The following is a 22236-nucleotide window of genomic DNA, read 5'->3' on the forward strand; positions in this document are numbered from 1 at the left end:
CCATTCCGTAGATCAGAAGCCCTTTTTGTATCATTCCGATCGGCTTCCTTGGGGCAAAAGGTTTCTGCGGGCACCATTGGCAGGTGGATCTGGCATTGTATAGCAGAAGCGTACCAGTCTGCTTCTCTGCCGACTCCAAGTCATCTTACAGCCCATTCCACTCGCAGTGCTGCAACCTCTGCGGCTTGGGCCACTCAGGCATCCATTGAGGAGATTTGCAGGGCTGCGACATGGTCCTTGCCATTTCCATTTGTACACCATTACAAAATTGACCATTTTGCTTCGGCGGATGCCTCCTTTGGTAGGAGGGTCCTCCAGCAAGTGGTCTCTGAGGACTCTATTCCAGCTTTACCTGTTCCCCGCCCATCGGGACAGTGAGGCTTTGGTATGTCCCATTGGTGGATTATCCATCTCCTGTATCCATCTTACCTGAATGCCTTTTCTCAGTACGGAGATGGAGAATCCACACCCACCCTAGGGTCAGTTAGGCCGTTCTAGGGAACTGAGAGCCATCGTCAAGTTCATCTTCAGCCGCTTCACCCCCGTTAAGACTGGATCTCCTGGCAAGAGGGGGCATGGCTTGTTTGGCTACTTGGTCTCAAGAGCAGGCAGACAGAGAAAATTGAATTAATTTCAATTGGTGGCTAACCGATATAGGAAAGACCTGTGATGAAGGCTTATTTACCAGTGTAGCTGCCTGTAACCAGGCCTGTTAGGCCTGAACAGGCCTCCATGTGGGGCCTAAAATGGCCACGACTATAACAATGAGGCCTGTGCACTTGATGGATATTAATCAGTAACGAGGGGAAGAAGAACTGCTTCCTGTGTTGCTGCTGAAGCTGGGAAGCTGAATTCCACAGCTGAAAATTTGGCTGAGAAAATGGCGTCAGCTAGGGCTTTGGGCTGCTTTTACAGCCTCCGCAGATCGGATTCAGGCCAAATTCGAGGCAAGAGCCTGTAATCCTTTCCCTAACTGGGGAAGGATAGCTGGGAGGGCAGGAGAAAAGGCACAGCAATTTGTCTCTGCAATTGCCTTCTCACTCCCTCCCACCCAGGGCCCTGGGAAAGAAAGAGGTGAAAGGCAAAGGGGATAATATGGGAAAATTCCCCCCCCCACATGCCATGAGATTTACCAGTGTTTCACATGGTATTGATACCTATGGCCAGGCCTGTTAGGCCTGAATAGGCCTCCACGTGGAGCTAAAATGGCTGCCACTGTTAGAATGAGGCCTAGTCAGTTGAGGGATGCAAAAATAACCAGGAGGGAAGAAGACAGGTTTGAGGAATCCTGCTGCCAAAACTGGGGAATTTTCCCCCCCCTTGGCTGTGGATTCCCCCCCCTGCTTATGGGAAATTTTCCCCCCCACACACGCACCCCCACCTCCCAGATAGGGTAGGGAACAGGGCTGATCCCAGCCCTGATGGGAAATTGATCAGGAAAACAATTTAGAGTTTCCAATAATAATGAATGGCAAGAATCCACCAATGTATTTCCCTATCTAACCTGCAATTGATTGAGAGCCAAGTCACAGAAGTCTTGCAAATATTGTGGCAAATATATTTTTGACCAGCATAGGAGTAGAGAAAGTATTTTTCAATATTGACAAAGTTTAATTTGATGTCCTATTTATTTCCATTTATCATTCTTGAATTATAACTTGTACCCTACTCATATTTAACAGGTTATTTTCGAAAAAAATAGTAATGTAGGCCAGCAAGAAGCCAAACCTCTTGGAGCAATCACTGCAAACTGGGAGCATCCACAAAGAGATGAAAATAGTTATGATGACAGCTATTACCATGTGATATAAGCCCCTCCCTTTTTCATACCTGTTGCAGTAGGCAGGGATGGGAGAGCAGACTCAAGAGGAAAACTGGGGTACTTCTTTTATCCGAGGGTGCCTGCTGCCCGTGACCTCTTGGTTTGTATTGCTGTAATGGCTAGTTATGCTTTAGCTCAATTCCCAAAGGGGATGTCTTCAGATTCATCTTAAAAAGAAGTAGATAGAATAATGCTAATAATGTACTGAATAAAGAAAAAAAAGCAACTGACTAAAAAACAATAGTAATCATCTTATCCTTCAGGAGAAAAACATCTCAAATTTTGGATTTTATTTTTCAATATAATAATTTCACTTTCTTTTTCATTAGCTGCCAAGCCTGATAACCCTTGTAGGATGTAACATAGCCCTTCCCTCTTGCAATCATAGACTGTGGCTTCTGGAATTACACAAGATATATTTCCAAATGGACTAAAGTTAAATTTCGATTTATCATAGGGGAATTTAGGAATGAACTAGAAAAAAACCCAAGACATTTCTCATTTCTTTGTTTAAGGATTTTGACTTCTTGCTGCCAGTTGTTCCCCCCCCCCCAATGTTATCTTTCTATACAAAAGGTTGATTCCTGTGTAATAACAAACTCAGTTAGAGTCAAACCATTTTTTTCAGTAACAAGAAAATTCCATTATTATGTATTTTCCTGCAAAGCATAAAAAGAATGTTTTAGAATGCAGAAGATATGGCTGAATGGATTAAAGATTAAGCAAGCAGAAAACGACAAAAGTGCATTTCTGGAAATTGGCAAGAAAAGCAAAGAAACAGTGTCTCAGGAGACTGGGTGGAACAGTGATGAATCAGGGAAAGAATTACAGGAAGGGCAGAGTAAGAGAAGGCGGATGCTAAGAGAATACAATGGGGAAAAAAGAGAAAATATGGATGAGGTGGGTGGTATTTTGAGAGGGCGGAAGAAAACACATACACACTTGCTATTCGTGAATAAATCGTCCAAACAGACAGGGATAATTCTACAGGCAATTTTATTTTAAAAAAAAAATGGTATTTCACATCAAAATTTTAAAGAATCTTCCTACTCCCTAAGATCCCCCAGCTTTGCTCTCTTTTTGGTTATTATACTATTTTATTTGTTCCTTCATACATGTGGAAATGGACATAGATTATTTTAGAATGCAATTGACAGAGACATGATAAGTGTGTGACATTTGTTTGATCTGTGTAGAGCTGCAGACTAAAATGACAGTTGCTCTACATTAAGTTGTACACAGAAGCATTAGCTAGTGCTGGTTTAATGCTTTTACAATATAACTGTTGAGCAATCAGTTCAACAACTTACATTTCCTTCCCTTGTCATGGTTGGTCAATGTTTAAAAACTCTTCCATCTAAAAGGAAAATGAAAGTTTCTTACCACCACCCAGGTGTTGTTGTTGTGTTGTACTTTTTAGGTATGGGTCCGATAGCACATAAATATTATAAAAAACTAAGCAGATGATCAAGCATGTCCCTTTTAACATTACACAGGAAGAAAAAAAGGGAAGTTCCTTAATAAGCCTTGTCTCAGCATCCAATTTATTCTGAAGGCTGGTTATTGTCAAAAGTTCTCAGAGAAATCCCTCAGGCCACAAAGCTCTCAAATTTCCTCATTAAATACTATTAATTAATTTGCCTGGATTAGTTGCTTTCTAACTGCAGTAGCAACCATGCAGTTTATATCACTATTTTACAGTATCAGTGCCATCCACTTGTAATCTAAAGGAGGGGTTTTTTTGTATTTTTTATAATTGTTACTTCATAAACTCCAACATTTACAACAATAACACATCAAATCATACAACCATATAAATTGCTGACTCACAGATTCAGTAACAAAATCTAAACATTTGGACCAACAAAAACAAAAAATTGTATTCTCCTCTCTCACCATTTATGGTTACTATACAAATGACCACTTAAAGAAAATTGGTTTTACAGCCTTCTAGTTCCCTGTCATGGTGGGGTCCAATATTACTTCAGGAATTAAGATATTCACAAGTATGGGAAGAATCCAGAGAAAGAAATATTTTGGGAAATATTAAAAAGGCAGAATATATTTCCCCAAAGATTCTTAAAAGCAGAAACCAACCTCCCCCTCCAAGTCTTTCTGCCCCAAACAGAAACCAGGTCTGCAGAAATCAGATGTGATAATCTTGTCAGAAAGATTGGAGCCAGGAAGCTTGGATTAGAAAGACAAAGATCCCTAGAGAACAATCCCTCACACCAAAAAATCCAACAGTCATCAGCCACAGCCCCAGGGAAGCAGGATATGACCTTTGGGACATAATAAGATTAACCCACCACCATCAGAATACCAGAAAGGCACCCTTAGACTCAGATCAAAGTTCATGCCATAGGAACAATTTCAAACAAAAGACCAAGAAGGTATAAAAACCCACCACTCCCTACTACATGTGGTCAGCTTTCCCAGCTCTCCTCTTTAATAAACTACAATCTTCTTTCTAAAGCCGTCTCCATTTTATTTATTCCTAGTTTGGACTGGACCCAGCTGAAGATTTTTCTTTCAATACAAGGTTCAGGCTACAAGCCAAAAGGCTGCCAATTTCTTTATTAGGATAGGTCTATTTCTATCCCCTGCCTTGATCACTGTACTACATGGGTAGAACTAATTTGGCAAAATCAGCTTTGAAGGCCACCAGAAGTTGAGTCATGCAGAGCTTTACTGGTTAAAACTAGCCCTTTGATTTTGACTTGAAAACTATTGACAGTCAATTCATATGTCTAGTATTGGTGTTATGCTGCTAAAATGATTCATGCCTGCTAGTAGCAAGGCCACTGCAATGTGATGATCCTGTAGTTTTTAAGACTTTCAAAAGCAGGTCCATGTAGGGTGTGAGTCCCTCCTATTGAAGTTGGGTTCATGGGTTCAGTTGGGCTTGCTGCTGATGTACCTACCTCCCAGCTGCGTTGCAACAGCCCTGCCTGCGTTGCTGGAGTCAGTAGCTGGGTTGGCGGTGGAGTTCCCCAGACTTATGGTACTGGGGGACTTTAACCTGCCATCACTCGGCGATCGCTCAGAGGCGGTGCAAGAGTTCATGGCTTCCATGGCAACCATGGACCTGACCCAGGTAATCCAGGATCCGACTCATAGGGGTGGTCACACACTCGACCTTGTGTTTCTCTCGAAGCAATGGAGACATGATCTGGAATTAAGGGGAATAGAGATCTCTCCCTTGTCACGGACAGATCATTTCCTATTGAGGTTGGACTTCAGAGCATCACTCCCCCATCGCAGGGAGAGGGAGCCGACTAGGTGATTCCACCCCAGGTGCCTAATGGACCCAGATCGGTTCCAGGAGGAGCTTGGGGAAATACCTGACTCCCTTGTCCACAACTCATCTGGGTCCCTGGTTGCGGCCTGGAATGAGGCGGCGTCCGGGGCCCTGGATCGAATTGTGCCTTTGCGACCTCTCTGTGATGGTGGTCCCCGGAGGGCGCCTTGGTTTACTGAGGAGCTCCGGGAGACGAAGCGCCACAAGAGACGTCTAGAGTGACATTGGAGGGCCAGTAACTCTGAATCTGACCAATCACTATTAAGAGCCTATCTTAGGACTTATTTAGTGGCGATAAGGGCGGCAAAGCGTGTTCACTTTTCTGCACTTATTGCATCTGCAGAATCTCGCCCGGCTGCCTTGTTTAGGGTGACCCACTCCCTTCTTAAAGTGGAGGAGGCGGAGGAACCCTTGCAGGGGAGAGCTGAGGAGTTTGTTCAGTTTCTTTCGGACAAAATCGCTCAGATTCAGAGAGACCTGGACTCCGACTGGGCAGTGCCAGCCGAGTTGCCAGGGGCTGGTCTTAGTCATGTTATCTGGAGCGAGTTTGAGCCTGTGACCCCTGATGAAGTGGACAAGGCCATGAGGGCAATGAATGCCGCCACCTGTTTATTGGACCCGTGCCCCTCCTGGCTGGTTTCTGCCAGTAGGGAGGTGACACGAGGCTGGCTCCAGGCGATAATCAACGCCTCCTTGATGGAGGGGTCTTTCCGCAACCTTTAAAGGAAGCGGTGGTGAGGCCCCTCCTCAAGAAGCCTTCCCTGGACCCAGCTGTTTTGAAGAACTTTCGTCCTGTCTCCAACCTCCCCTTTGTGGGGAAGGTTGTAGAGAAGGTGGTGGCGTCCCAACTCTTGCGATCCTTGGATGAAACTAATTATCTGGACCCTTTTCAATCTGGTTTCAGGCCCGGCTACAGCACTGAGACTGCTTTGGTCGCACTGACCGATGACCTCTGGCGAGCCCGGGATAGGGGTCATTCCTCTATCTTGGTGCTTCTTGACCTCTCAGCGGCTTTCGATACCATCGACCATGGTATCCTTCTGCGTCGACTTGGAGAGGTGGGGGTGGGCGGCACCGTATTGCAGTGGTTCTCCTCCTACCTCTCTGACAGGTCACAGTCGGTGTTGGCTGGCGGATAGAGATCGACCCCTAGGCGCCTCGATCATGGGGTGCCTCAGGGCTCGGTCCTGTCCCCCCTCCTTTTTAACATCTACATGAAACCGCTGGGTGAGATCATTCGGCGACATGGGGTGAGGTATTATTAGTATGCGGATGATACCCAATTGTATATCTCCATCCCGTGTCCTTTCAGTGAAGCAGTCGACGTGATGTGCCAGTGCCTGGAAGATGTGAGGGTCTGGATGGGGGTGAACAGGCTTAGACTCAACCCTGACAAGACCAAGTGGCTCTGGGTCTTGCCTCCCAAAGGTCAACTGGATGGTCCATCATTAGTCCTGGGGGGGCAAATTTATCTCCCTCAGTGCAGGCACACAACTTGGGTGTCCTCCTGGACTCATAGCTAAATTTGGAACCACATCTATCGGCTGTGGCCAGGGGGACCTTTGCCCAGGTTTGCCTGGTGCACCAGTTGCGGCCTTATTTGGACCAGGAGGCTTTACTCATGGTCATTCATGCCCTTGTCACCTCAAGTCTGGATTACTGTAATGCGCTCTACATGGGGCTACCCTTGAAGAGCGTTTGGAGGCTGCAGTTGGTTCAGAATGCAGCCGCAAGAGCAATTGTGGGCGCGCCAAGGTACGCCCACATGTCACCTATCCTCCGCGAGCTGCACTGGCTTCCTGTGGGTGTTGGTTATCACCTTTAAAGCCCTTCATGGCATAGGGCCAGGTTACCTACAGGACCGCATACTGCCGCACAGTTCCCAGAGACCGGTGAGGTCCCATAGATTGGGCCTCCTTCAGGTCCCGTCGGCAAGACAATGTCGACTGGCGGGCCATCGGGGAAGGGCCTTTTTTGTGGTGGCTCCAACCTGGTGGAATCAACTTCCCCCCGAGGTTCGAACTACTCCCATCCTGCCGGCCTTTAAGAAAGCCATTAAAACTCTCCTGTTCCGGCAGGCCTGGGGCTGATGTCCCCGGGGTGGGTGGGATATGATCGGACACGCTGTATGAATGTATTTATTTTATTGTTTTATTGTCAGATTATTGTTTTAATTTTGTACGCCGCCCTGAGTCCCTTGGGATTGGGCGGCATATAAATTTTAGAAATATATAAATAAATAAATAGAGCACTAAATACACAGAGATATGGATATGAGTTACTGCTACAGATAGTTCACAAGGATCTCTAGCTACTTGAACAAGAGTTATGATAAATATTTCTATGTCCAAAAGTCTTCTATCTTTCAACAAGGCCATGATAGATGAAAAAAAACTAGCTATTGGAACATTTTTATCATTATCTTTTTCTTCACTTCTTCTTTTACCCCTTCAGGTATCAAGAGAAGTAAAAAGTGCTGGTTCTTGCTCTTCTGGCAGCCTCAACCATTGTTAACTGATGCTTGTCAAGTGATGCTTTTTATCATTATGCTATCTATAATGTAACAAACTATTTTAATGGAATTTGCCTTAGCAGAGAGGTAGTTAACTCATCCCAAACATGAGGCTGCTCTGAATTTTTTTTAAAAAACTACCAAGATTAGATTACTGACTGGATCAAGTATTGTTATCATAACAAGTCATTTTCACAATAATGTTACTATTTCCAGTCCATTCGACAGCACAAAACAAATGGTGATTTTGTTATAAAATACAAGGAATACTTAAAAATTTGCAAGGCTCCCATTACTTGAACAATGAAATCTTAAAAAGGGGGCATCTTTGCAAGTGGCTACTATAAACAGGATCTTCTTGGTGGTGTCAACAGAATCATGAAAATGTTTTTCCCAGGACTATTTTCCTGGCTGTCACTGAATGGATTTTCTTTTTTGGCATTTTTATCTTCCTGAGGATTTTAAAGGGAATGTCCATATGCTGATTTTTGTAATTTTGTGATATTCATTCATGCAATATTAGCATTTGATTTGTTTTAGCCTTTCTGTAATTCACCCCAGAAGATCTTGGGAGGGCAGCCTAAAATTATTTGCAATGAACTGATTAAATAGGGAAGAGAAGTAACATAGCAAGCAGACTGGATAAACAGGATGACAAAGAGTGTACATTGCCAATGAACATTTGAAAGATGATCTTCAATTTATAAGCCCAAGGAAGGATTTTGTACAATATGTTTCCAAGTATACATCTTGGCAAAATGTTGCTCCCCACAAAGTCTCATAAATTCTCTGGGATTTTAAAGTTGCAGCTTCTGTTTACAGAAACATAAACATAATGGGAATAAAGATCTGCATGCAACCACAGTAGTCTGTGCTAATAAAACTGTCATAGAAAAAAATATGACTTCTTGAAAAAATGTTTAAAGTCAGTCATTATGAAATAAGTCCCTTAATTATCATGGAAAAAGTTTTCAACCTACCACATGACTGCTCAAGACCATTTTTAAAAGATTGGTGAGATTGGTAATTTAAAAGAGAAGCATAAATCTCTTAAGTCCCAAACTATTAAGAAATATAAAATATAGAATACATCACAAAACCAAATCACAAACAAGGCTGAAATAATTAAAATGCTAATGTTAAATGAATGAATGAATAAATAAATGTCACAAAATTACAAAAAGCACCTTTTTCAGTGGCTGTAATGCCTTTAAGGTAGAACAGCCTTCATGAATTAGAGCCCTCCAGATATTTTTTATATTGCTACTCCTAGAAGGCATCAGGTGACAAAACCTGATGAAGAAATTTGCAATAATATTAAGCACTTATTTCTTCCCAATAAATGTAAACATTGTTTTTTGGGAAAAAACACACTTTAAATGAAGATCAAAGTGCTTAGAATAGATGCAATAAACTATACATTTATTGGTAAACTAAAGGAATCACTGGTGTGTGTGTGTGATGTATGTGTGTGTGACTTATTATGGCATCTTTGCATTCTTTCACATTATAAGGATGCTATCCTGTTAGATATTATCAATTGCTCTGTAAATCATAGTGATTATTGTATAGCATACTTCCCCCTTTCACACATTTCATCAACACTCTAAGGTCACAGAAAGCTAATTTCACTTCAGTTGAGAAATTCATGGTTGCTTTTTGTATTCCAATCACATGACCTAAGTCTTTTCAAAATTACAAGACGAACGTTTTATAGACACATTTACCACAAAGTCAATAGAATCAAGGTTGTAAAGTAACACAGTGCTTAGGATGTTGTCCAGGAAGCTTACAAGTGACTGTTAATTTATAAAGGCAGTTATTGCCAGATCATTTGTTCTTGTTACTGACCCTGTCAGTCATATGTTCACCAGCTCCTGGTTACATCAGACCACCCTTTTAGATCTGGCAAAGAAGGCATGCTGTGGTACCCGTCAGCTAGACCTGTACATATGATGGGAGACCAGGAGACGGGCATTCTCTGCCATATGGAACATTCTTACTTCTAAAATTAGATTAGCTTCATCTATTTTGATATTCTGGAAGTCCCTCAAGACCTGGTAAGGAAAGTTTTGATATTCTGGAAGACTCTCAAGGCTAGGAGCTCCCAAAGAACTGGAGATATGCTTTGATAGCTGAACTTCTGGAGCAGCTGTTTTTATTCTCTTGTTGCCTAGGGTTTGTAAATATATATGTACATTTATATTTATATTGTTTTATATATGTGTTTTTATTGGATTGTTGTATGCTGTACAACAAGTTCCTTTTTTGTAAACTGGGCAGCTATACAAATTTGATTAAGTAATGTTAGGGTTTTGATTACATAACCTTACACAATATTTTTATAATCTTGGCTGGTGCAGAATTGATGGTGATGATAAACAGATCAAAATTAGCAACAGTAGTCATGTAAGCTATTTAAATGCTGAAAATAGAGGAGGGTCCTATTTAATAGGCTTTGTGTTTGTATTACATTTGGTCCTTTAGCCAGTATGGTTCTAGCTGATGTGATAGCTAGGATGTCTTCATAATCCTCTGAGACCCCTATAGCTGCCATCAGGTAACTCTACCTGGGGCCAAATACAGAAACAGAGAGTTGTTACCAAATTGGGAATAGGTAGTGAATTTCATATTGAATCATTCAGAAAACCAAGTATAATTTTTTCAACATTCTAGTCTTGCCTTCAGACCTGAAATTTCAGTCTTCCCTATCTAATTAAATGCTTCAAGCTCAAGGCTAGTTTGAGAAGAAAATCTAATAAAGTTGAATAACTTCTCTATTGTTGTCAATTGCTCCAATCTCCTACATAGTCTGAAGTTGCCAGGAAATAACTTATTAATTTATCAAGCTGCCATGTTCTTGTTATTAAAAATCAGTATAGTCATGCAAGTAATGAGGAGAGATAGATAGCTGTTTGCTTCCACCCGACTTAGTTACCCACATACTCCTCCTGGTCAGCAAAAGTTGTACTTAATGATGTCCCATGTAGACTATAGCTTCACTCTTGGTTTCTTTCTGTGTCAAGTTCTCATTAGTGATTTTTTTTTAATTGCCCTTTATTTTAGCTTGATTTAGAAGTAGCTATTTCTCAGGTTGCAATTTTATTTAAATTTGTTAACTTATACTTATTGGTTTGCCAAGTATCATGTGTCATGTGGCTGGTTACTAGCAAAGCAGATAGCAGATCGGGTGCTTTATTATTTAAACCCTGCTTGCCATATCTGTAAAAAGGATTCTGGAAAGCTGAAAAAGATAATTTATTTCGGTCATGGATCTGGTTCCCAACATTAGTTACCTTGTGAACATCTCTCCTGTGGATGACTGCAAAGCTGTGATAAAATTCAACAGTTATTTTATAGGCTTCAAAAAGAAAGCTCTTTCATTGTATGCATTTTGCCACACTTATCCTAAAACCAATGTTGTGATGAAATTCTATGCTTTTCCTCCCTCCCTTCCTTCTGTGTTTCCTAGTTTGGTATTTTTATCACCTGAAATTCTCTGCTTCCCATGCATCCTGCCAGCACAGGACATTGTGGCTGGCAAGTAGATTGCTGTGTATATTGGAAAGAATAAATCATATTGTTATTCTCTGCAAATATAAATTCCTCTAGTCCTGCAGAAGACAACATTACACAATAGCCTATGAGACTGTTTTTGCTTGGGATAAAACAGAAGACAAAATAAAGCTTATCTTCCTTTTTTTGGTGTAATTTAGAATTGAATTTTACATTTATTGGCAATAGGAGGAAGAATGAAGTCAGACCTTTGGGAAGTATCAATCAAGCATTACCTGGTCAAATGCCAAGACAGAGTCTGGTCTTTCTTGAAATTAAAATAACCATGGAAGAAAGATTCCAGTGACTGGAAGAAAGAAGGGATACCCACAGCAGCCTAACAAAGCCAATAGGGAGCTAGTAACAATCGCATAGTCAATGAAACATAGATTGATAGCAGATTGTGATGGAGGATAGAAAACACTCTTTTGAAATTTGGAACACCTAAGTTTGATTTTAAGCCACACTGGTTGAGAGATGACATGAAGGCAACATCAGAACATGGAATAAAAAAAAAACAGATTTGTTACTGAAGCATATTCATGCTACAATTACAAGGATATGAAATCTCCTTTAATTCAGTGGGTTTATTCTAATAAGGTATTGTATTTGATTCAATCAACATCTTTTAATAATGGTCTGCTGAGGTAAAATAGATCTAACCCTGTCTCTAAACCAATGAGTTATTCTGCAAATTGGATTTGCAACATTTGTGTTCAAATGTAAGGTGATTATTGGCAAACTATTAAAATGCCTGAATGCTGTCATGTAAGGGGTAAAAATGTGATCCAGTGATCTTGTAGCTTCAGGACAGGAGCCAGTTTCAAGGAATCCTCCAAAAGGGGTTGGATAAGTAAGAGTTCTCTTCACATATCTTTTCTTTTGTTATTTTATATTTTCTCTTAGCACAATTCAAGATTTGTTGATAAAGGGGAAAAACAATGGAAGATGTTGCTGTGCATGCTGCCTTGAGCTCCTAAAATAAAAGGAGGAATATAAATCTAACAAGTAAAGAAACACCCAAAAATTCAATGAGTATACAGCTCAATGCATATACACTAGTCTATGCATAAAACCCAGCAGCAAAAGCTGTTCGCTAAAGAGACCCTGACATTCCAGGATGCACTGAAAGAAGGGATGGCATAAGAGGCTGCAGGTGGAGCCATCAAGGCTTTACATCCCTCAAAGAATCTTCCCAGCCAGACGGCTGTGCATCATGAAGACTCAGAGAGAACAGAAGATCCAGACGTAGACATTGAGATTGACCGGGTACAGAAGATCCCAGAAAGAAGGCAGCGGCTGCTTGACAAGGCATTTCCTTTCCTAGCTGTCTTGGATGTGGTGGATGACACTAGTACTCAGAATGCCAGTTTCGCGCAGCTGTGTGTCAAGCATGTGGCAAACAAGGCCACATTGCTACCATCTATAAAGGTCACCAGAGGGAATCTCCACGCGAAGACTTCCCCAGGAGAGGTAATGACAGTATAGAGTAGGACTTTGCTCCGGAAAAAGGAGCATCCTCAGAACTGGAGCCCATCGCCCCCTAAAAGAAAAGCTTAGACTAAAAGTCAACCTGCAAGGAGTTCCATGCTCCATGGAACTGGACACTGGATCAGCTGTGTCTATAATTTCCTATAAGACTTTTAACATCATCTGCAAACATGGCAGAAAATCAGTCAGACTCAAGCCGTCAGATTTAATTTTGACAGATTTTCAAAATTCCTGCATAGTAGTTAAAGGAGAAGCTATGATGAAAGTGACATTCAAAGAGTTTGAGGGTCCCTTTAGTGTCGTGGTGGAAGGAAGGCCAGCGAACAAGCCTGATCAGCTTAGACTGGTTTGATGCCCTGGGCATCCATGTGACTGGCATCAACAGAACCCAAACAACGGATTTGGCAGCTGTCTGCCAGGATTTTGCGGACGTATTCAGTCCCAATTTAGGGAAGTACAAAGAAGCATCAATTGCTCTCCACCTTGATCCAATTGTAGCCCCAATCAGAGTAAAGCCTCGAAGAGTGCCTTTTGCCCTAAAGCCCAAGACTGATGCAGAGTTAGATAAGCTCATTCAACAAGGAGTCTTGCAACCCGTTGACAGCTGTGTATGGGAAAACCCCATATTATACTGGTCAAGCCTAACGGAGAGGGGCACATTTGCGCTGATTATAAGTGCACTATTAATAAGGCACTGCAGCAGCATTTGTATCCGGTACCTGTAGTTAGACACATTCTGGCATCTTTACAAGGAGGTCGCTTATTTGCAAAGCTGGACCTGACACAGGCTTATCAGCAACTGCCTGTGGATGACACCTCTGCTGAGGCTCAAACAATAATTACCCATGGAGGGGTATTCAAGGTTCATCACCTACAGTTTGGGGTCAGTGTAGCTCCAGGGCTCTTTCAGAGTGATGGAACACACGTTAAAAAACATTCCAGGTGTGTGTCCTTATTTCGTTGACGTTTTAATTGCTGGCGAGTCAGAAGAGATAGTTGCAGAATGTTTAAGGGCTGTTCTTCAGTGCTTCCGCGAAGCGAGGCTGAAGCTCAAAAGAGAAAAATGTCAAATAGAAGTCAACTCCACAGAATTCCTGGGTTTCTGGATCGACACTGCCAGAATACACCCAGCTGATTCAAAGCTCAAAGGTATTTTGCAGACTCCCAGACCAAAGTCAAAAGGAGAGCTGCAGGCATTCCTGGGGTTATCTAACTTTTATCATGCCTTTTTCCCTACAAGGCTGCATTAGCAGAGACTCTACACAGCTCTTAGATAAAAGGGCACCTTGGCAATGGACTAGTGCCCACAAAACAGTTTCAAAGCAGTCAAATCACTGTTGTCGTCAGACTCTGTGTTAACACAGTTTAATGAAAAGCTGCCTATAGTATTGCATGTGATGCGTCATCATATAGGATAGGAGCAGTTTTGAGCCACATAATAGCAAATGGGCAACAAGCTGGCATAGCTTATTATTCAAGGACGCTTTCCCCCATGGAAAGAAATTATGCTCAAATTGATAAGGAGGCTTTAGCTATAGTTGCAGGAATAAAGAAATTCCATGATTTCCTTTATGGTCACCATTTACAGTCTTTACAGACCACAAGCCTCTTCTAGGTCTGTTTACTGCAGACAAGCAAACCCCTCAGATCCTGTCTCTGAGGATGCTGAGGTGGTCAGTCTTTATGGCAGCCTACAATTACAGGCTAGTCGATAAGCCTGGTAAGGAAATGGGTCACGCTAATGCACTCAGCAGATTGCCCCTGCCTAATTTTGAACCAGACCCTGCACCTGCTGCATGCATCCTATTAATTCAGAACTTGCCAGAATCTCCCTTTCACGCCAGGCATGTGGCTGCTGAGACAGCCTCTGACAAAACTCTCAGCTGAGTTTTGAACTGGGTGCTGAGGGGGTGGCCAGGAACCAGTCCTGGAACAGAGTTTCAGAGTTTTATTAGAAGACAAGATGAGCTGTCTGCACAAAAAGGATGTATTCTATGGGGGAGTAGAGTTGTAGTCCCACACACACTAAGGGAAAGAGTCTTAGAATCTCTGCATGAGAGACATCCTGGAATAATCAGGATGAAGGCACTCGCGAAAAGCTACCTGTGGTGGCCAGGGCTGGATAGGGATATTGAGGCTCAAGTTAAAGGATGCCAGGTTTGCCAATAGTCCAGACCTGAAATGCTCAAGCCCCAGTACATCGCTGGAGACTACGCAAACTCCCTGGTCTAGGATTCACATGGACTACACAGGACCCTTCCAAGGACAGGTGTTCCTCATTGTAGTGGACAGCCACTCAAAGTGGCTTGACGTAGCACCTGTCCCTTCTATGACTACTGCCAGGACCATCCAGGAACTGCGCAGAATCTTTGCCACACACGGCTTACCTGATGTAAGATAATGGGGGAAAATTTACTGCTGCAAAATTTCAATCATTTCTAAGGTCTAATATGATTAGACACGCCAACTCTGCCCTCTAATGGTCAAGCGGAAAGGATGGTCAGGAGGGCCAAAGAAGCATTTAAAAGAATAACCAGGGGCGATTGGCATCACAGGTTGGCAGACTTTTTGCTCTGCCAACACACAATTCCATGCACTTCAATGCGTCATAGCCCAGTGGACCTGAGATGGAGACATCGGCTGACCACGAAGCTGGACCATCTCTATCCAGACAGAATCACAATAGAGACAGCGCAGCCCAAGCCACCGAGGAACTTGCAAGTTGGCGACCGAGTTTGGGCAAGGAACTATGGTCAAGGGGCACTGTGGGTGGTAACTGTGGTTGTAAGGTGTCAGGACCGCTCTCTTACGAAGTGGTCCTGGAAGATGGGTGCATCTTGCGCTGCCACATTGATCAGCTGCGTTGGTGGCAGGTGAGACAAATCCTTGCCGCCGACCAAGAGGAGAGCCAAGGGCTGCCTGACAGCTGCAGCATGTCTGAGCCACCGGAGTCCTGCACGACTCAAGGAGACATGCTGGATGACTCAGTTGTGATTGAGTCATTACCAACAGAAGGAACAGTGCACTCAGACCAGAGTGCACACCAGCCCTTCCAGAAGTGCTCCACTCACGGACATGTGTACTGGTCTACCCGGCCAGACCAGCCGAATGGAGACTGGTCTACCCAGCCAAACAAGGCAAACAAGAGACTTGTCTACCTCATCCAAGCTGTCAAAAGGACTCCGGTCTACCCAGTCAACCGAGGGTAGACCAGGAGCCTCTGGCAGAGATGCGGCGATCGACACGATTGCGGAAGCTGCCTACTTATCTAAATGACTATGTACAATTTATGGATATGTACTGATTTAAGGGGAAAGGGTGTTATGTATTAAGCAATTCAAAGGGTCTGTTATAAAGAATGGTTAACTGATTGCTTTATTTGGATGATTGTCTGTCTGTATAACTTTAAGCCTTAGTTTTAGGCGGGAATGAGTACTTTAAACTGATTGGCTGCCACCTTGCTTCTGTGAGAACCTACCATATATGCCGGCGTATAAGATGACTTCCGGAAGCGCTAAACTCGGCGTCAAAGACGGGGGTCGTCTTATACGCCGAGTTGTCTTATACGCCGGAAATACTGGTAGTTTCCAGTGTATAAGATGACGTTCTAGGAATGCGGCTCAGCGACAAAGACGGGGGTCGTCTTATATGCCGGGTCGCCTAATATGCCGGCATATACGGTAATAAAGAGCTGTTATTTCAACTCTGTGTCTTCAATGTCTCGCTGTTCCCGCTACACAACACTTATAGTTTCCTAGTTGAAACTATGGAAGAGACTGTCCATGTTTGTGCATTAGGCATCAAGAGGCACATATAGATAAAGAATATTTACATACCATTCAAAAGATATAATCAAATTAGCTCATCCTTTTCAGAGATGTCCAGATATTTTATGTGAATAGTAGCAAAATTAGGACATCAGAAACATTACAAAAGAGCTGGGCCATTTTCATTCTATGTCAAATGCTCTTTCATTATGGAAAGGCCAAATTAATAATCCAGAGACAAACAGTAAATACTGCAATATCATGAGTGAGGGTCAGTTGCCAAGTGCTTGAATTACGATCCCATGATTTTAGGGATTAAGTTGTTAAATGTGGACACCAGTTGCAAGTTACTTTCTTCAGCGTTGTTATAACTTTAAATGGTCACTAAATGAATGGTCATAAGTCAAGAACTACCTGTACTAGTTTGCTTTGTCAGAACAAAGTTCTGTTCCATTGAAATCAAAGGCAAACTCTCTACTGATTCGCTTCAGTTTTCTTAAAGGGTAAAAGTGCAGTCAGATTATAAAGGCATTTAACTATGAGGACACAGTGTTTGGATAAGTTGTTTTATCCTCTTCTGGATACTAAGGTGGTTCTTCTAGGGCTAAAATGTCACTTATATCTATAAAGCCAAAAGCCTGATCATCATCTACATAGGAACAACTGGAGAAGCTCCACATCCCAGGTTTGGAGTTATACAAAGCAGCTCCAGATGAGAAGTTTTAAACGCTGGAGAAAGAGGAGGGAAAAGCTTTAGTAGTGCAGGTTTTTAAGAATAGGAATGCAAAACGTTTTTAAATGTAAATGGATTATATTTGGGCAGAAAAGTACTATCTTCTTTTTGATATTAAAAAGATAATGAAAGTAGAGAACTTGCCTGTTCTGAATGAGATTCCTCATAAAGAATAAGTGCATAATCCTAGAATCATCACTGTCACTAAGGTGGCCTAGGTCATCTCTGTGGTAAACAGTGCCTATCATCAGCTATGCCTTTTCTTGGATGGTGATTTTCAGTTACAAAAAGGCTTGCATGATGACCTCACTTTTAGACAACTATAGCTAGAAATTATCCGGATTGGAATCTGCAGCTGGTGTAAAAGGCAGAGCAAGACTGTTGACCGGTGTGGGATCCCTGAACAAGATTAATATCTGCAAAGGTTAACATCTTTTGAAGCAACTTCAGGGCTGCCAATCAGCTAATGAGCCAGATTTAAGGTTTGTTTTTAACATATAAGATTCTAGCAGCTTGGGAGAAAGACATTTAATAGTTCTTTTGACATTAGAGACCAAGTTGTGGTCATCTAATAATGGTTTTCCCTGTGTGTGGTGAAAACAACAAAGTGATAAATGTTAGAGAATTTATGGAAGCCTGGCACTCAGACATATCAGCTATTAACAGACACAGAGGTAAACAGCATATATAGACCACTCAAAAGAGAGAATCAAAAAGCCAACAAGGAAACAAAAAGACCAAAATTTCCTCATCAGCAATCAGCACCCAGATAAATAGGGATTAACACCAAAATTAATACTAGACTGACAATTAAGAAGTAAACAGTACTCTAATCAAGAAACTACCAATTCAGACAAAGAGCCACCAAGATCCATCAACACTGACAGGACAAGCCACTAGTACAGGGGTGTCAAACTCACAATATCATGTGACATGTCACAACATGTTGCAACTTTTTTTGTCATTGCCGGCAATGGGGTGGGCACGGTTTTGCTATGATGCATCCGGCCTGAGGGCAGGCAGTTTGACACCCCTGCACTAGTACAAGGGTCTTCAACCTTGGCAACTTTAAGACTTGTGGACTTCAACTCCCAGAATTTCTCAGACTGGCTGAGGGATTCTGGGAGTTGAAGTCCACAAGTCTTAAAGTTGCCAAGTTTGAAGACCCTGGCACTAGTATATTAAAAAGAGAGCATATGACTTCTTTCTAGCACTGATGATGTTACCTAGTAATAAAACATCTGCAAGAAAACCATGGAGCTCAGAGAGCAGCAAGGACCTCACATTTCAACCCTGAGCTACAAATATTGCCTTCTATTGATATTTCTATTTTTTTTTTCAAATTCTTCTGATGCCTTTGATTGCATCTCTTAGGTATTGTGAAATGCTTATAATAAAGCTTTTCACTTTTTTATCTTTTCTTTGTTACTCTAACTGAATAATTTTATTCAGTTTCAATTCATATTTTAATTACAAATGAAGGCAAATATACGTGTTTCAGGATCTTGTATATTTTAATTGTTGAATGTGAACTACTCTGAGATTTGTAATAGGAAGAAAGAGAAATAATACGATGCTTCGGACATAGTTAGAATATAAGTTGCTAATAAATGTTCCACCACAGACTTCTTAAGCAGACCAAACAGCAGTTTTGTGTTGCAAATATCTTCTACATCAAGACAACATTTTTTTCTGCTTATTTTAATGTAATGGAACACATCATATACAATCATGCTGGAACTCTAGAAATACAAGAATTCAAATATCCTGGGAATTAGTAAATCATGAGCATATCCTAGATAAGAGAAGCATACATAAATTAGAAATACAATCCAAAAAACCAAAATGTGACTTAGTTATAAAATAATATTTTTTAAAATCCCCCATAACTTCTTTTTTTTTTTTTTTGGAGCACAGGTAACTAAATAATTAAATTTATTTACTGTTTTCCCTTTGAATAGTAGACTACCCTCCCTATCCTCATACTGTGGATTAAAGAAACTGCTTTTCAAGCGCATTAGCTTCTCCAAAGCAGCTTGCAATACGGTGCAGGTGATGGACATTTTAAAATAAGAGCAGAAAGATATGTGAATCCTTTATATTGTTCTTTTGTTGCCAGCTTAAGACCACACCACATTTTCTCTACATTAGCATGCAGAAATTAAAAGATTCGTTCTTCAGGTATTATAATGCCTAACAGAGGGAAAGCACTCTGGTTTTTCTAAGATTATTATTGGACCTTTACATACAATTCTGTGTATGAATGTGTTGAAGTTCTCTTTTGAATGGACATCGTTTCTATTAAAGCACTTTACTCTGGGAAACAAGGGGGGGGGGAGAAAAATGAATCATTGAGCCAAAATGGCCATTTTCTATAATACTGCATGAGAATCTTTTTGGGGGGGACCAACAGGAAAAACAGTCCTAAAAATCCAGATGTAGCTTTGACAGAAATTCACCTTCTAAGAGGTGATACTGTGTTTGCAGTTGTTCAATTGCTTCTTCAACAGGCTGGTTGCCGTATGCCCCTTCCCCACCCCAGTTTTACTAAATCCGGTAAAAGTCTTTGTGGGATAACACAATTTATAGAACTTAGTGGAATAGTGAATCAAAAGTTTTTCTTTTCTTTTTTCTTTTCTTTTTGTGAAGAAAAGAGAGAGGAGTTATAAGCTTGGCAGCTGGCAAGTTGGGAAAAGGATTGAGCACTGATTTGCTGGCATTCTCAGAGCTCAGCTCTTAATTAGTAATTAGCACTTTGGATTTGAAGGGAAAGATGTGATTCAGAGCACATGGGGATGTACACATAATGCCCACTGGCAACTCCTTACATTTGAGAAGTCTTTTCCCAAGACTGCGTAGCAGCTATAGAAGACAGCTGCATGAATCCAGGACATTGCAGACTGGTGCTAAAGGAGAATTCTAAAGGAAATTTTTCTTTTCAAATCTGATGTGGTTCAGTGGCTATGCTAAATGTCTTTGGGGTCCAAGAATGGTGAAGGCCAAGCAAAAGAAATCACAAATTGGATGTAAAACATGTTGAGAATCATTTGCAATTGGATGCAACTGGCAGGGCTCAAGAATTACAAGTGCTCCATTTGTTACAAAAATGTTTTTCTAGAACTCCAAGTATTTTACATAATATTTTAAAGAACTGCTTATAAAAACCTGTAAGCCAGAAGCTTTCTGCCTTGCAGGCCATCATGTTGTGCCTTCACATCTTCTGCTGTGATCAGTTAATTCAGAAATTTATTCTCCTTCGCTTGTAAGATTGCTTGCATTCCTTGCTATGCTCCAGGGCAATTTCTTTCTCAGTGTCTAAAATGAGAGAATATGATGGGTAAGAAAGAAAGGGAGATGGATTAAATGTGAGTGATACAGAACTGTGGGAAAGAGAAAAGGAAGATAAAGGAAAGGGGAGGAGGGAAAAGAAGAAGGAAAAGAAGCAGTAGCAACAGAAAAGATTGCTTTGGGAATATCTCATTGTACTGAAAAATATGTGCTCTAGAACATTTCATGGAGGAAGCTATATTGCAAATTGACTGGAACTAAGTGTCTTCAGTTCTTGATGTATGTAATTAATGTTACAATAATCCTTTCCCATTTTAACTTTGCTCCTTCCTCCACAATATTTTACCTTGTTAAGGTGGCTGAGAATTCACCCATTTAGGAAAGTATTTGTAAAATATTGTGGTTTTCTCATGAACTTTTCTGAATCCTGATTTGTTTAAAGAATTTAAATCATAATGACAAATTCTTTATAATAAACCTGTAATTGCACTGAAAAAAAGGGCAACCACATTTTTTTGTTAATCACAAATAATCAAAAGATGGTAATGAATGTTTTATGATTTTCTGGCCATGACTTCTGCAAAAGGCACAGCTTATTTTTTGAATAAAATAAATTTTGCTTAGCCTTTATTTTTTTTGCATTAACTTCTGCCTTCAAACTGCTACAGCCAGAAATAAGCTAATATCCAAGAATGTTGACTGGAGACTATGAACAAGTCATATGCCTTATAATTAAAACACTTAATTTGAGCCCCACTTTTAAAACTGGAATAGGTGGTCTTATTTTGAGAGAAATGTTTAACACTTTAACTCTTTACATAAAGTTTTAAACATAAGCTATATACTTTCATCCCACTTAGTGAATTCCAAAGTAATATAGATTCAAGGACAGTTCTTAATTCAAAAAGGTTTTATTTACTTTTTTAATGGGATTTACATATGGAATCGGGAATGGGTGAGTATGAAGTGTGTGAACGAAAAATCCAGAACTCTGAATGGTGAACATTTTTCTTTCTAATTTCCCCCCATCTTTGAATGAAGTGCTGGTAAATAAAAGTTCAGCAGCAAAACCATTACAAATGTGGGTTTATCATAATATGACTATCTACTTTGTAGCTATTGTATCATGTAGTCTCCTGAATGTTTGCATTCCATAGTAAACAGTGAGGCCTAAAGAATGTAGTCCACAATCCACAACTAATCCTAAAGTCAACATTCCAATGTCCTAAATCCTGAGAAGGAAGCATGAATGTCCACTGGGAGAAAAACTGTATCTAGGCTGCTTTCTGAGATTAAAGCCAGTGCAAAGTTTACTCATTTTTTTTAACAAAATCAAAAGCATTCTTATCAGATAGCAAAATGATATGGAAGAATAACACTTCATTTTGCCATTTGAAGAATAACAAGTGGCAACATTTCCTGACACTTTCTCTTTTGGCCCCATTTCTACTCAAATCCATGTTCTTAACTGGAAACCTTTACTCCTTTTCCCAAAATATAAAATCAATTCAGGACCACTTTCAACAATTTATTTATTGATCAATTCAGTACAACTTATTGAACTTTGAAGGGCTAATAGAACATTCATTCATGTGTTCAAAGAAACTTGTTTAATGAGAAGAAAAAAGGAAATTCATTTGTATACTTTGAAATGATCCATTTCTTATTTGGGACAATCTGGAATCTTTTCACATCACAACAGCCTTCATAGGGATCCAAGGGATACATTTCTTACAGTAGAGTTCCCCAACCTTTCTGGCTTTGTGG

The 22236-nt window shown here is 41.0% G+C and overlaps 1 long non-coding RNA gene across 2 annotated transcripts in view; it reads right to left on the reverse strand.

Annotated features, from left to right (window-relative positions):
* The window catches only part of LOC120302777, a 38303-nt gene extending 17827 nt beyond the window's left edge, over positions 1–20476 (reverse strand). Inside the window, exons 1-2 of one of the 2 annotated variants that reach the window (XR_005555207.1) lie at positions 20347–20447; positions 1831–1989 (exon numbers count right to left, since the gene is read on the reverse strand). This is a non-coding gene — a long non-coding RNA (uncharacterized LOC120302777). Of the gene's footprint in view, positions 1–1830; positions 1990–20346 lie in introns of both variants that reach the window. The other variant, XR_005555206.1, reaches the window with a different exon arrangement.
* Positions 20477–22236: the final 1760 nt, after the last annotated feature.

This window comes from Crotalus tigris, unplaced genomic scaffold (assembly GCF_016545835.1).
Source record: "Crotalus tigris isolate CLP2741 ecotype Arizona unplaced genomic scaffold, ASM1654583v1 scf7180000024437.13266115, whole genome shotgun sequence".
In the NCBI taxonomy this organism is placed as follows: domain Eukaryota; kingdom Metazoa; phylum Chordata; class Lepidosauria; order Squamata; family Viperidae; genus Crotalus; species Crotalus tigris.